Source organism: Camellia sinensis, chromosome 8 (genome assembly GCF_055761805.1).
Source record: "Camellia sinensis isolate YWXY chromosome 8, ASM5576180v1, whole genome shotgun sequence".
Lineage (NCBI taxonomy): Eukaryota > Viridiplantae > Streptophyta > Magnoliopsida > Ericales > Theaceae > Camellia > Camellia sinensis.
In genome coordinates this window covers 75,331,640-75,343,880 of record NC_138968.1, presented here as the reverse complement: position 1 = coordinate 75,343,880, position 12,241 = coordinate 75,331,640, and the positions used below count along the sequence as shown (strand labels likewise).

The window sequence follows — 12,241 nt, the reverse complement described above, 5'->3', positions numbered from 1 at the left end:
CCAAAGTTGCCTTGGCTCGAGAGCTTGGGTACGATTGAGGAAGGTCAGCTATGAGCACCCCCTCTCGCCCGATCCGAAGATCGGCCTCTACTAACCATGATATCCGTTTTTGAAAACGTTATGTGTTCTTATTCCATTTATTAGCCTAGAATTACTATGTTATGCGCACAGCAAACAAGTATAGACCAAATCGCCTAAATTGGAACAAAACATTGCATGTTCGTTTTGAAGATGGTTTGCTACTCACAAGTAGGCTTAACATGCAAGTTTTGCCACTCTCAAGTGGGCTTTAGAAAAGATGATTTTGCCACTATCTACTGGGCTTAAAACTCACAGTTTTAATGCATTATCCCAATTTAGGTAATTCAACCTCCACCCACAGGCATTCAAGCAGTTATATCACATAAGCAGCTAGCCTCATGGTAATCATGCTATCATGGCAACACTCACACGCATGTAAGGATGCTAAAGCATAAATACTTACATCGTACTCCGTGCCAAAACAAAAACTAGTTAGTAATCACATGCATGATCCTAGTTCATGTTAAAAATGGCTAGTGCAACACATGCAAAGATGCAATCTAGACAGGCTCGGCTATTCTAAGATGGCATATGATGATGATACAACTAACATGTATTCAACTTGGAATTGAAGTACAAATGCAGTTAGAATGATGCGCCGAGCCCGGTGCATGCAAGACAAATGTATGAATGCACGCATGCATTGCATAAGGTATGCTAAGTTAAACGTGTCCTAATACTAACCATCAAAGCGGGTAAGTAAAAGGGAGAAAGAAGTGGGGGTTGGAAGACATGCACACACGCACCCACACTTATTACAAATTAGCCCTCGCTCGGAGGGACCGAATAAATATTACAGATAATCAACCTACAAGCTAATTAATTACTACAAATTGCCTTAATTAGTTAACAAACTAACTAAGCTAGGAAAAACAGTAAACCGCCTCGGGAAGAGAGCTCGATGCAATACGTGCTCGAGTCTTGCTCGGAAGTGCACCGCCATGCATAGGTTGCCTTTGTTTTCCTTGTTGTACTCCTCTGGAGGCTGCTAGAACCTCAGGATTGCTTCTCTGGATACTGGGGAATGCCATCGGCTGAGCAGAATGCCCACCGGTAGTGGCCTGTGATCACCGGCCATTGGTGAATCTATCGGCAGAGGGAGGATTGCCGGTCGGCACTTAGCACTGCCGGTCGGCAGAAAGCTCCTGCAAAATCTGCAATTGACAGCAACATAGGGCAAGGCAGAGCATGGCAATACAATTCAAGGCATATATGCACCAATCATGTCCCTTATCATGTTAGTGACTCAAAGGGACATGCTCCTTGGTTCTCGGACCATCAATCGCGCATTTCAATGCATGATGGCCCAAGAGACCAAGTTATGCATTTCCATGTCAAATGCAATGCAAACAATCAAACCAATGGGGACTTAACCTCTATCATGGATAGTCAAGAGGCCAAGCATGCATGCCAATGCAATGCAATCTAAGCATGTTAACTAGGCATGCAATACGGCAATGCAAATGAGCATGCAAGAAATGCAAGGCATAGAGCAATGCGACTAACAAGTGTGCAAGGCTAATGTAGGCATTCAAGCATGTAAGCCAACATGTGACTTCATTCAATCATGTGATTTCAAACATGCAACAAATCACCAATATGCTACAATATACAAGGAGAGCATGCAACAAACAAAGAGATGGACTTAAACATGATTTGGGCAGTTCTAATTAGGCCCAAAACAGTGGCCATAGTGCTATGAAATAAGGGGTAAATGACATGCAAACATGCATACAAATATGGTCCAATTCCTAAGGCCCATCAAAGAAGTATTGAACTACACTTAGTGCAACCACACATGGCATGAATTAAATGACTAAAAACAGAATTTTAGCATATTGAAACAAGGCCTAAAGATCACTTAGATGGCATCCAAAGACCTAAATTCAAAGGCATGCACAAATGCCAAAACATGGAGCACGCTACACAAACTTTCAAAGCATTAAAGAGGTGTCCAAGGCAAGCATACAAGCATGTCAAAGGGACTGAAATGATGCTACGAATGGTGCCAAACCAATAAAACAAAGCAAATAAAGCATGCTACATACTCACACACTTAAGGCCAACAAGCCAAAATGCAAAGGGGCTATACTAAACATGAAAAATGTGAATCTAAAGACCCAAGACAGACCTTAAGCATGTTAAAACATGACCAAAAACTTCACAAAGCTAAGCCAAAATATGCAAGCATGGTGGTCCAAAGGCAAGATGCATTTCTAGGAAAAATAGAGGAATACAAAGCAAGTGTATGATGCACATGGAATCTCACCAAACCATCAAAAATTAGTGAATAAAACATGCGAAAATAGGCCCAAATAACCACTGATACGCAACCATGGCATGCAAAAATGATGAGTTACTTTAGAGGGCCATGCAAGGAGTTATTAAGCACATGCAAGATAGACATTCAATATGACCAAAACAACTCTGGAAATGGCTTATGGGGGTCCTAAAACCCACTGAAAAATGCCTGAACCAAGCTCAAGAAGTGTGCAAATATAGACCCTTTTGTAAGGCCGAAAAGGGCATCAAACAAGACAAAAAGGAGAGGGGATGGCCCTCTCCTTCTTAGGACCTTAAACCACCATCCTCACCACTGAAATCCCTCAAGATTTCAGTGGTGAGGAGGCCCAAACAAGGTGGTCCCGAAGTTCACCAAAAATAGCACAAAATGGGGCCAAACAAGGCCTAAGAGGGGGTAAACGACCCCAAACACAAAAGTGGTCTTAATGAAGTATCTTAAACACAAAAAAACAGAACTTTTTTATGTTATACACAAAGCCCAAATCAGCAAGAAAGACAGGCTAAATGGGTGTGCAAAAACGGAAAATAAAGAGGGAAAAGGGGTTACCTTTGAAGACCAGCAAGAACCAGCAGCTTTTAGACCCAAAAATGCAACCCTCAACCTCTGAAAACAAGCTCCAAGAACCTCCAAGTGATGATGGAGGTGTGTGGCTATGAAGTGGTGTGCAATAGGCCAAGAACAAGACCCTTTTGGACCCTCTAACCCACCCAAATGTAGAGAGAGAGGGAGATATAGAGAGGGAGTGATATATTTGTGATATATGTCAGATTTTTTCTAACCCCTAAAATAGAAGGAGAGGCTCTCCTTATATAGAGAAACCAAGGGGGCAAAGCTTCTCTTAGAAGCTTTGACCAAAAAGGCCAAGCTTCTCTTAGAAGCTTGGAGCAAAAGGACCAAGAAGGCCAAGCTTCTTGGAGAAGCTAGACAAAAGGGCCAAGCTTCTTGGAGAAGCTAGGCAAAGGTTCAAGCTTCTCTTAGAAGCTTGGAGCAAAGAGTTCAAGCTTCTTGGAGAAGCTAGAACAAGGGTGCAAAAGGTGCAAGCTTCTTGGAGAAGCTAAAACCAAGGGTTCAAAAGGATCAAGCTTCCTCAAGAAGCTAAGAAGGGTCAAGCTTTTTGGAGAAGCTAAAAAAAAAAGGTCAAAAGGTTCAAGCTTCTTGGAGAAGCTAAAAAAGGTCAAGCCTCTTGGAGAAGCTAAAAAAAGGTCAAGCTTCTTAGAGAAGCTAAAAAAAGGTCAAGCTTCTTGGAGAAGCTAAAAAGGGTCAAGCTTCTTAGAGAAGCTAAAAAGAGGTCAAGCTTCTTGGAGAAGCTAAAAAAAAGTCAAACCGGCCAGTAAAAAAAAAGGTCACTGGCCAAAACAAAGTGCCGGTCGGCAAAATATAGTGCCGACCGGCCATTGGTTTTAAGAAACCACTGCCGGTGGCACCAATAAACGGCCGGTGATGTAAGGGGACAGCCGGTGGGGTGTGGGAATGGCCAACAAGCCATTCTCTGCCTTTCAAGGCAAAAAAAAAACACAAGTGTTTGGTGCAAAACCAGACACCGAAAAGTCGAGTTGATAGATCCTGAGGCGAGGCGCGCAGCCGAGACCTCCGGGAACTCGAGACGAACACAAGCTCGGATGATCACCGAGTGTTCTAACGGTGACGTCCAAGTCTTGAGGCCGGTCAAAAATGGGGTGTCTACACCTTTATTGGCAAAATTCTTCAAGTGACAACCCTTTTTTTTGGGGGGGGGGGGAGGGGGTGGCAATTTCTCCGATCATATGCCCCTCTATTTTCTCTCTCCCTCCTTCATATAGAGGGTATCAAATGTATGCCTTCCACAATCTAACTATAATTGAACCAATGAAAAAAATTCTTCACGTTTTTCTCTCTCTACCACAACCATTGATGATAGCTACAACAACCGCAAAATACTCATTTGATCAGACAAAGAGGTTAGAATACAAAGCCCTAGCCCAAAACCACCATTACAACCTCCAGAATATTGGCAAATCCATCTTTTCACCTACCACTACCTCTATTGGATTGCACCAATCAACACTACCTCTCAACTCAAACCAACCCTTACACCCTCCACTACTTTTTTACCTACTATTTCATCCACTGTTCATCACCATTCGCTTCATCCCTCATTTGATCAATGAACAATCACAGCCACCACCTAACATAAAATCCACAACCAAAGAATCCATCCGTACGTAGATCCAAATGAGATGATGATTTTAACCCAAAAAATTAATTTAAAAGAAAACCTGTTGAGCAATAGGAGATTAGAGAGGGAATAGCGCATTGGTAGTGATGGTGTGCGACGAAAGAACTATGGCAAAGGTGTCAAAAATACATTTAGAGAAATGATTTATAATGCGAAAAACAAACTTTTATTTCACTAGGATAAACTAAAACAAATACAAGGAGAGGCGAACACTTTCTCTCAAACTCTCACACTCTCTCACTTTCTTATTTTTCTTCTCAACTCCCACACTTAGAACTAGCATAATCCTTACATATTTATAGCTAAGCATTGATAATATGAATGTATTAAATAAACTACAATAAAACCATTCAAACTTGAACTCTTCAACCATCAAACCTATAGTAATATGTAGCAATCCTTGAACCCTAATTTTCTGTATTTTTGCTCCTACCTCCTAGCTAGGATGGTGGAGAAGAATGCTTATTTCACAACATCCCCCCTTAAGCTTAATTGTCCACAATGCTTTATCCATTGTCTTTTTCTATAACATCATTATAAGACAAGAGCAACATCACCTCTTCACTCACTGCAAAGTTTACATACTCGCCAACTTTGTCGTATGTTACTTCCTCCATGCACTCATGACTATAGTGCTCATACTGATTGCAGTTATAACATTGGACCCCTTTTGTGCATTCACTATGGTAATGACCATATGTTGTAATTATAGCACAGCACGTAGCTTCTATCGCGACCTCTTCATCTGCTGTTAACCCACTATTGACCTCTTTCTCATAAAACAACCATCTGTTGTCATCTCTTGTCAACCATTTATTAACTTTTGTCTCTTGAAACAATCACCTATTGTTCTGTTTTGTCAACCACTTGTTGACCTCTTTTGTTTCGCAGAACAATCGCTTGTTATCTGTCCCATGGAATAAATATATGTTGTTCTCTATGGTCAATCAACTATTGACTTTTGCCCTCCTACCCCCATGTTAGAGCCTCTTCCAATTGGTCTATGGCCTTTTCCTCCACTTCTCCATGGTGTTCCCTATTATTGTTCTCTGTTTCCTCTAAACGTCAACTTTGACTAAAGAGCTTGCTCTAGGAAACTTGTGAAAGTTCTCTTGTTTATTCTTTGCTCGTGGATCTCCAGCGTTGCCATAAACTTATCCACGGTCATGGTGTTCAAGTCCTTTGATTCCTCAACTGTAACAACTACATGTTCAAACTTCAAACATAGGGATTCAAGTATCTCCTCTATTACTCAAACATCATCCATCTTGTCTCTATATCATCTGATCTGATTCACAATGGTCAAAGTCTTCATAAAGTACTTGAAAATTGACTCATGGTTTCCCATCTATAACAATTCAAACTCACCTCTTAATACTTGGAGTCAAATCCTCATGGTCTTCTCAATTCCTCAGTGTGAACTCGGAAGAGTACTTCATGCTTCTTTAGAGGTTGTTATCTTTTCAAAGCTTGACTCGTCAATGCTTTGATAGAGCAAGTACAAGGATTTCTTGTCTCTTCTCCTTGTATCTCTCAAAGTAGCCTTTTGGGCTCTATTCATTTTTTGTTCATCTTCTACGCTTGCCAGCCCTTCATATCCACGTTCAACCAAGTCCCACACATCTTATAAGGCTAATAATACTCCTATTTGGATACTTCAGTTCTCATAGTTCTTTTTGCTCAATTTTGGAAACTGTGGTTGAAAAATGGTGTTCATCTTGGCCATCGATTGACTTATGTTCTTCAAATAAGCTACACAAAATTTTCAAGTCTGAATATTGAAAAAAAAAAAAAACGATTCCACAAATAAACTTAGAAGGATCAATTTAGCTAGGAACATATTTTGTAAAATTTTAGAATTTTTCAAGGTTCTAAATGAAAATATTCAAAAATATCAAGGATATAAATTGTATTTTAAAATCTTTTGGGGCCAAAATGAAATTTCAAAAATTACTGGGCAAAACTGGACACAACCGTGTGGTTCAAGCATTGTGATTTGGAAATGGTACTAGGTGGAAGAGATGGTTGTTGAATGCATGACATTTTGTCCTCGTTTGTACTTGGATTGATTGTTGTATTTGGTTGTGTTGTTTGCAAAAGTCATGACAATTTGAGCAGGATCAGTTCTAAGCTAAGGCTAGTAAAGCATGTGCCTAGGGTCTCAAAAATTAGGTCCAAGAAAAGATTGCCAAATTTATTAGTCTTGAACTGTATTAAAAATTCAAAATGATCCAATTTTATTTTATTAATTTAGGCCAATTTAAGGGCCCCAAAATATTCTGTTAGACCCAATTAAAAAATATTTATAAGTGTTAGACGTTAGCCCGATTGAAAAAATAAAAATAAAATAATTATATATGTATTAGTCGTTAGCTTAATTCTATTTAGCCTTTTTTTTTTTAACTCTCTTTATGGCTCAATTATGTGTTTTTTTAAAGAATTTTTTTAATATTTTACGTAATTTTTTATATTTATTTTGTAAATACACTTAATTTAGATACACTTAGAAAGTATAATATTTGTGATTTTTTTTAGAAAAAAATTTACCAAATCTAAAATAATATAAAAAATACAAATTACAAACTTAAAAGTTATTTTTGAAGACTCTAAACCAAATAAAATAAAATTTTTTATTTATTTTATGATTATTTAAAATGTTCTCGAAACTCAGGGCTAACTCTGGATTTGAGGTTGATCACATGGTGGAGATGTTGGTATAGAGTGATAAGATTGGGTAGTTGAAGTTGGTTGAGTTTTTCCATTGGTAGTGGGGAATGGCTTGAGGGAGTTTTATCCACCGTCTTCCTTTTTGGTTGGGCTGAAAATTATCAAATCAGATAAAGGCATTGTAGTACTTTTACCATTTTATCAACGATGTTAGCTAATCGGGGTGCAAGTAGAGGTGGATAGACGCCGGGTCAGGTCGAGTTCGAGCTAAGCCAACACTACATAATAACAGATTTTGTGTCTGTCCAATTCTAACTCGACTCTAGGGTCTCTATATCTGCCCAAGTCCAGTCCAAAAAATAATTCTAAATTCCAAACCCACCCATTAGGTTGTATATTATAAAAAATTGAAACATTTCATAATTAAATTCAATCATACATTATATTTTTTAACTAAATATTTTGACAGCATTATAAATATAAGGGTAAATTACATCGACACGCCCTGAGGTTTATGTTTATTATAGTTCCCCCTCACCTTTTGGAAACTACATCCCCCTCCCTGAGGTTTAAAGTTTCATTACAGATTGTCCCCTGAGGTTTAAAGTTTCATAACAGTTCCCCTCTTACCATAATGATCATCATACATAAAATTAAATTAACAGAGGGGTCAGTGTAATTTCTCAAATGTGAGGGGGGAACTATAATAAACAAAAACCTCAGGGGGTGTCAGTGTAATTTACCCTAAATATTAAGATTGGCTTCAACATAATCCAACTTATGAGGTTTTGAAAAATAAATCAGTTAAATGCCTATATAAGCTATATTTCGTACTTCGAATCTTGTGAGACTGATATACTTTCCAAGTATCGAATCATCTGGTCCTTACATATATAGATATATATGATCCTTCATTTCATTGTCATATTCTAATCCTGCTAGGTTTTTGCTAATCCTGTTGTGTTTTCTTCGTTTCTTTGAAGAGTGCAACTTTGGCATGATAAAAATTGTTGTTCTGCTGTTAGTCTATCATTTCCCTCTATGGAATTTTGTTCCTTTTCATTTGGATGAATGATCGCAATTTCACACACTGCTCAATTAAAAAATGAGAAAATGGAAAATTTTCTTAATGTTATTCTTAAAAACATTCTCTATACCAATGACTTTTTCTTTGCAATCAAAATTGGAAATAGAGCCACAATATCCTTTATTTGAAGGCTGGAAGGCCACTTTAGTCATTGGATATGGACTACCATTGCAAGACTTCCTTTTGTTGTGATCTGACGGTAGGCGTTACCTCAACTTCAGTTTTGGATGTCCTCTTGTTGAGATAGTAGTAGACGAGTTGACCATCAAAGTGAGTACGTTCTTTAAACTTATATTTTTTTACAATCTTTTATTCCACTTATGTCTCTCTATGCTGGAATGAAATACAAATACTAAAGCAGGAACTGTTATTTTTAGTGGTTCTGCCAAAGGGATCAAAACACCCTTCTGCTGTGGTTCATTTTCCACTGCAACAGCATATGGAGGTAATTGTTATGGTATACCATTTTTGTCATCTTTAGAGACATTTGAAATAAATTTTATCATGCGTGGACGTGTACTGTGTTCCTTCCCTTGATGTTGTTTTACTCATATCCTAAAACACCTGATTCATCTGATTGTGGCAGCAAAATTTCATAAGTAAAGGCCAATTGCTCATATCTTAACGTCATTGGAAACATTCTAGCAGTGTTGGTTCCTAGACACAAAGTCTCCTTTCCAGGTGATTTACTAACTTATTGTGCTGATTTTCAGATTTGCCTTAGCATTAGTTCTTTTCAGCCTTGAGTTATAACATGGTTAAGGATAATTTTGGATGATTTTGAGGTTTGATACACATATGTTGAGAATTAGTTCAGTAATTTTTTAAAACAAATGAATCATACACACGGGACATAACAAGGACAGACATTGTCGTTTGTACAACATTTGGGTAACTTGAATATTTAACAAATGTTCATAAAGACATTAGTGAACAAACAAGACATCCAATAAAGCATGTTTATACAAAACATGTATAAACTAGCATATGTTATGTTTAAAAAAATTTATCTTTATGTAGGCATGTCATTTACTGTTATTTCTAATATGGTGGGTGTTAGAGAAGAAATGGGTAACAAAAAGTTACATTGATATGATTAGGGACATGTATGAAGGGGTGGTGACCACTATTAGATCACCTGCTGGAGAGACAAATGAATTTCCTATCACTGTTGGGTTACGCCAAGGATCTACCTTAAGCCCTTATCTTTTTGTTTTAGTTATGGATGAGTTGGCGAGAAATATTCAGGATGACGTGCCATGGTGTATACTTTTTGCAGACGATATCGTGCTAGTGGATGAGACTAGAGAAAGAGTTAATACAAAGTTGAAGATTTGGAGAAAAGCTCTTGAATCTAAAGGTTTCCGAATAAGCAGAAATATGACAGAGTACATGAGTGTAAATTTAGTAACAGTAACAATGAAAGCAGAGGAGAAGTGAAGGTTGAGAATTAAGAATTGCCTAAGAATGAACATTTTCGTTATTTAAGGTCGATTATCACAACAGTGGGGGAGATTGATGCGGATGTGGCCTATAGGATTAAGACGGGATGGTGTAAGTGGAGAAGTGTATCTGGGGTATTATGCGATAAACGAATACCCACTAGACTAAAAGGTAAGTTTTATAGCATAGCTATTAGACCAACGATGTTGTATGGGACGAAGTGTTGGGCAACCAAAAAACAACATGTAGATAAGATGAGTGTGGCTGAGATGACGATACTAAGGCGGATGTGTGGCAAGACTAGACAAGACAGAATTAGAAATGAGTGTATTCAGGAATGGGTACGAGTAACACCGATAGAACATAAGTTGAGAGAGAATCGATTGAGATGGTTTGGTCACATTCAACGGAGACCAACAGAGGCAGTAGTAAAGAGATGCGATGATATAACGGTAGAAGGGAACGTTAGGGGACGGGCGGAGTAGGCCTAAATTAACGTTGGCTAACGTTGTAAATAGAGATATAGATCTACTTAATTTGACTAACGAAATGGCATTTGATAGGGCCGCGTGGAGAAGAAGGATTCATATAACTAACCCCATTTGATGGGACTTAGGGCTTGGTTTGGTTTGGGTAAGTAAAAAATCTTCAAGACGTTAATAAAAAAAAAAAAAAAAAGAACAAGAAAACTTAAAATAGGAAGCCATCAAAGGGAATGTTACCTGTATTCTTCCACAACCACAAGCATACCTAGACAAAAACAAAAGTTGATTTGACTAAAGAAATGGCCTTTAATAGGGCCGCGTGGAGAAGAATGATTCATGTAACTGACCTCATTTGATGAGACTTAAGGCCTGGTTTGGTTTGGGTAAGTAAAAAATTTGCAAGCCGTAAATTAAAAAAAAAAAAAAAAAAAAGAACAAGAAAACATAAAATATGAAGCCATCAAAGGGAATGTTACCTGTATTCTTCCACAACCACAAGCATACCTAGACAAAACAAAAGCTGCACATTCCTTTAGCCATCAAAGTTCTCTAAAAAAATCCAAAAGATACTCAATCATCGAGTTACTGACACCCTTGGAGAACCAAATACACAAAAGAGTCAAGAAACAATGTAGAAAGAGGTTTCTCCATCCCATCAAAAGACCATCAATTCCTTTCTCCCCATAAAATCCATATAAAACACAACAAAGCTGTTTTCCATGGTTTTCTTCTACTCTTGCCATCTCACACCATTCCAACAATGCATGAGTTAATCACCTTCCCTGGGAACACCCAATCCACTCCAAAAACTGATAAAACTAAAGTTTGCATTTTATTAGCCACAGGACACCAATTCTGTATCTTCCTTAATTAACAGTAATTTGCTTATGCAGAATTAGCCTAATTCAAAGCGAGGATTCTAGCACAGGTTGTTATCCAAATAAAGAAGGCAACCTTGCATGGTGGTTTAGACCTCCAAATTCCTTTCCAAGTGTGGGTATCTATATTATACTTGGCACGTGGTGAGCCCAACGGGCGTCACGACAACACCACTACATATCCATGTGGCAGACCCCTCAGGCACCACGATGAGTATGTCATCACCATCATGCATCCACGTGGCAAACCCCTAAGGCACCACGATGAGTCGAGATTGTATACCTAGCCTAAGCAGGGGCATGCACACCACCAAGAATGAAACAAGGCCACATGGAGCTGGCTCACTTAGAGTTCTTCATGGCCCTTCATAACTCAAGAAATTTGTTTTCTACCCACTCACCCAACACCATAGCAACATAGTCAGACTCTTCGCTCACCTATGCTCGGTTCACCTATGTTTACTTAGCTACTAAGGTGAGCCCTCAGCTCACCCATGCATTCACCCTCTTGGCTGCCTAGGTCGAGAGCAGGACCTAGGCACTCCCGCTTGGGATCATTGGAGGATTGTGGATTGGAGGCTAAGACCTCGGGATCCTCAAGGTCATGTAGCTATCTCCCTGCAGTGATAGCTCCCCCTTTGACCTGGCTTAGAGAAAGAGACGTTGACCTTACACTTACATCTGATGCACATATGATACGCCTCTCAAGATATCACACCTACCCCTGCAGTTCCTATGATGCAACCTCCCCAAGGACCTGAATCATAGAACACAGCTAGTAGGGCTGATATCACCCTCCTGTCGAGTTGATGAGAACTTACCACCTGTCTTGAGGTTGCTTGGGCTCTAATACTCCTGGAGTCTATATAACGGCATCATAAGTGCAGCCACAGACACACAGCAAGAGCAACAAGAATCACATAACATGCATTAAGTATTATGTAGAGATCAACGACCGATCGCCTCTAATCTCTATTACCCACACCAAGGAATGGATACACAGCCACCAAGCAAAGCATTGATAAAAGGACTCAATTTTCAAATTTTCTTGATCTAGACCTATTCAAACTACCCACCCAA

The 12,241-nt window shown here is 38.9% G+C and overlaps 1 long non-coding RNA gene across 1 annotated transcript in view; it reads left to right on the top strand.

Annotated features, from left to right (window-relative positions):
* Positions 1–10,721, top strand: part of LOC145796989 (uncharacterized) — a 40,155-nt gene extending 29,434 nt beyond the window's left edge. Inside the window, exons 3-5 of the long non-coding RNA XR_014337855.1 lie at positions 8,462–8,629; positions 8,733–8,800; positions 8,942–10,721. This is a non-coding gene — a long non-coding RNA (uncharacterized LOC145796989). The remainder of the gene's footprint in view (positions 1–8,461; positions 8,630–8,732; positions 8,801–8,941) is intronic.
* The last annotated feature ends 1,520 nt before the right edge of the window (positions 10,722–12,241 follow it).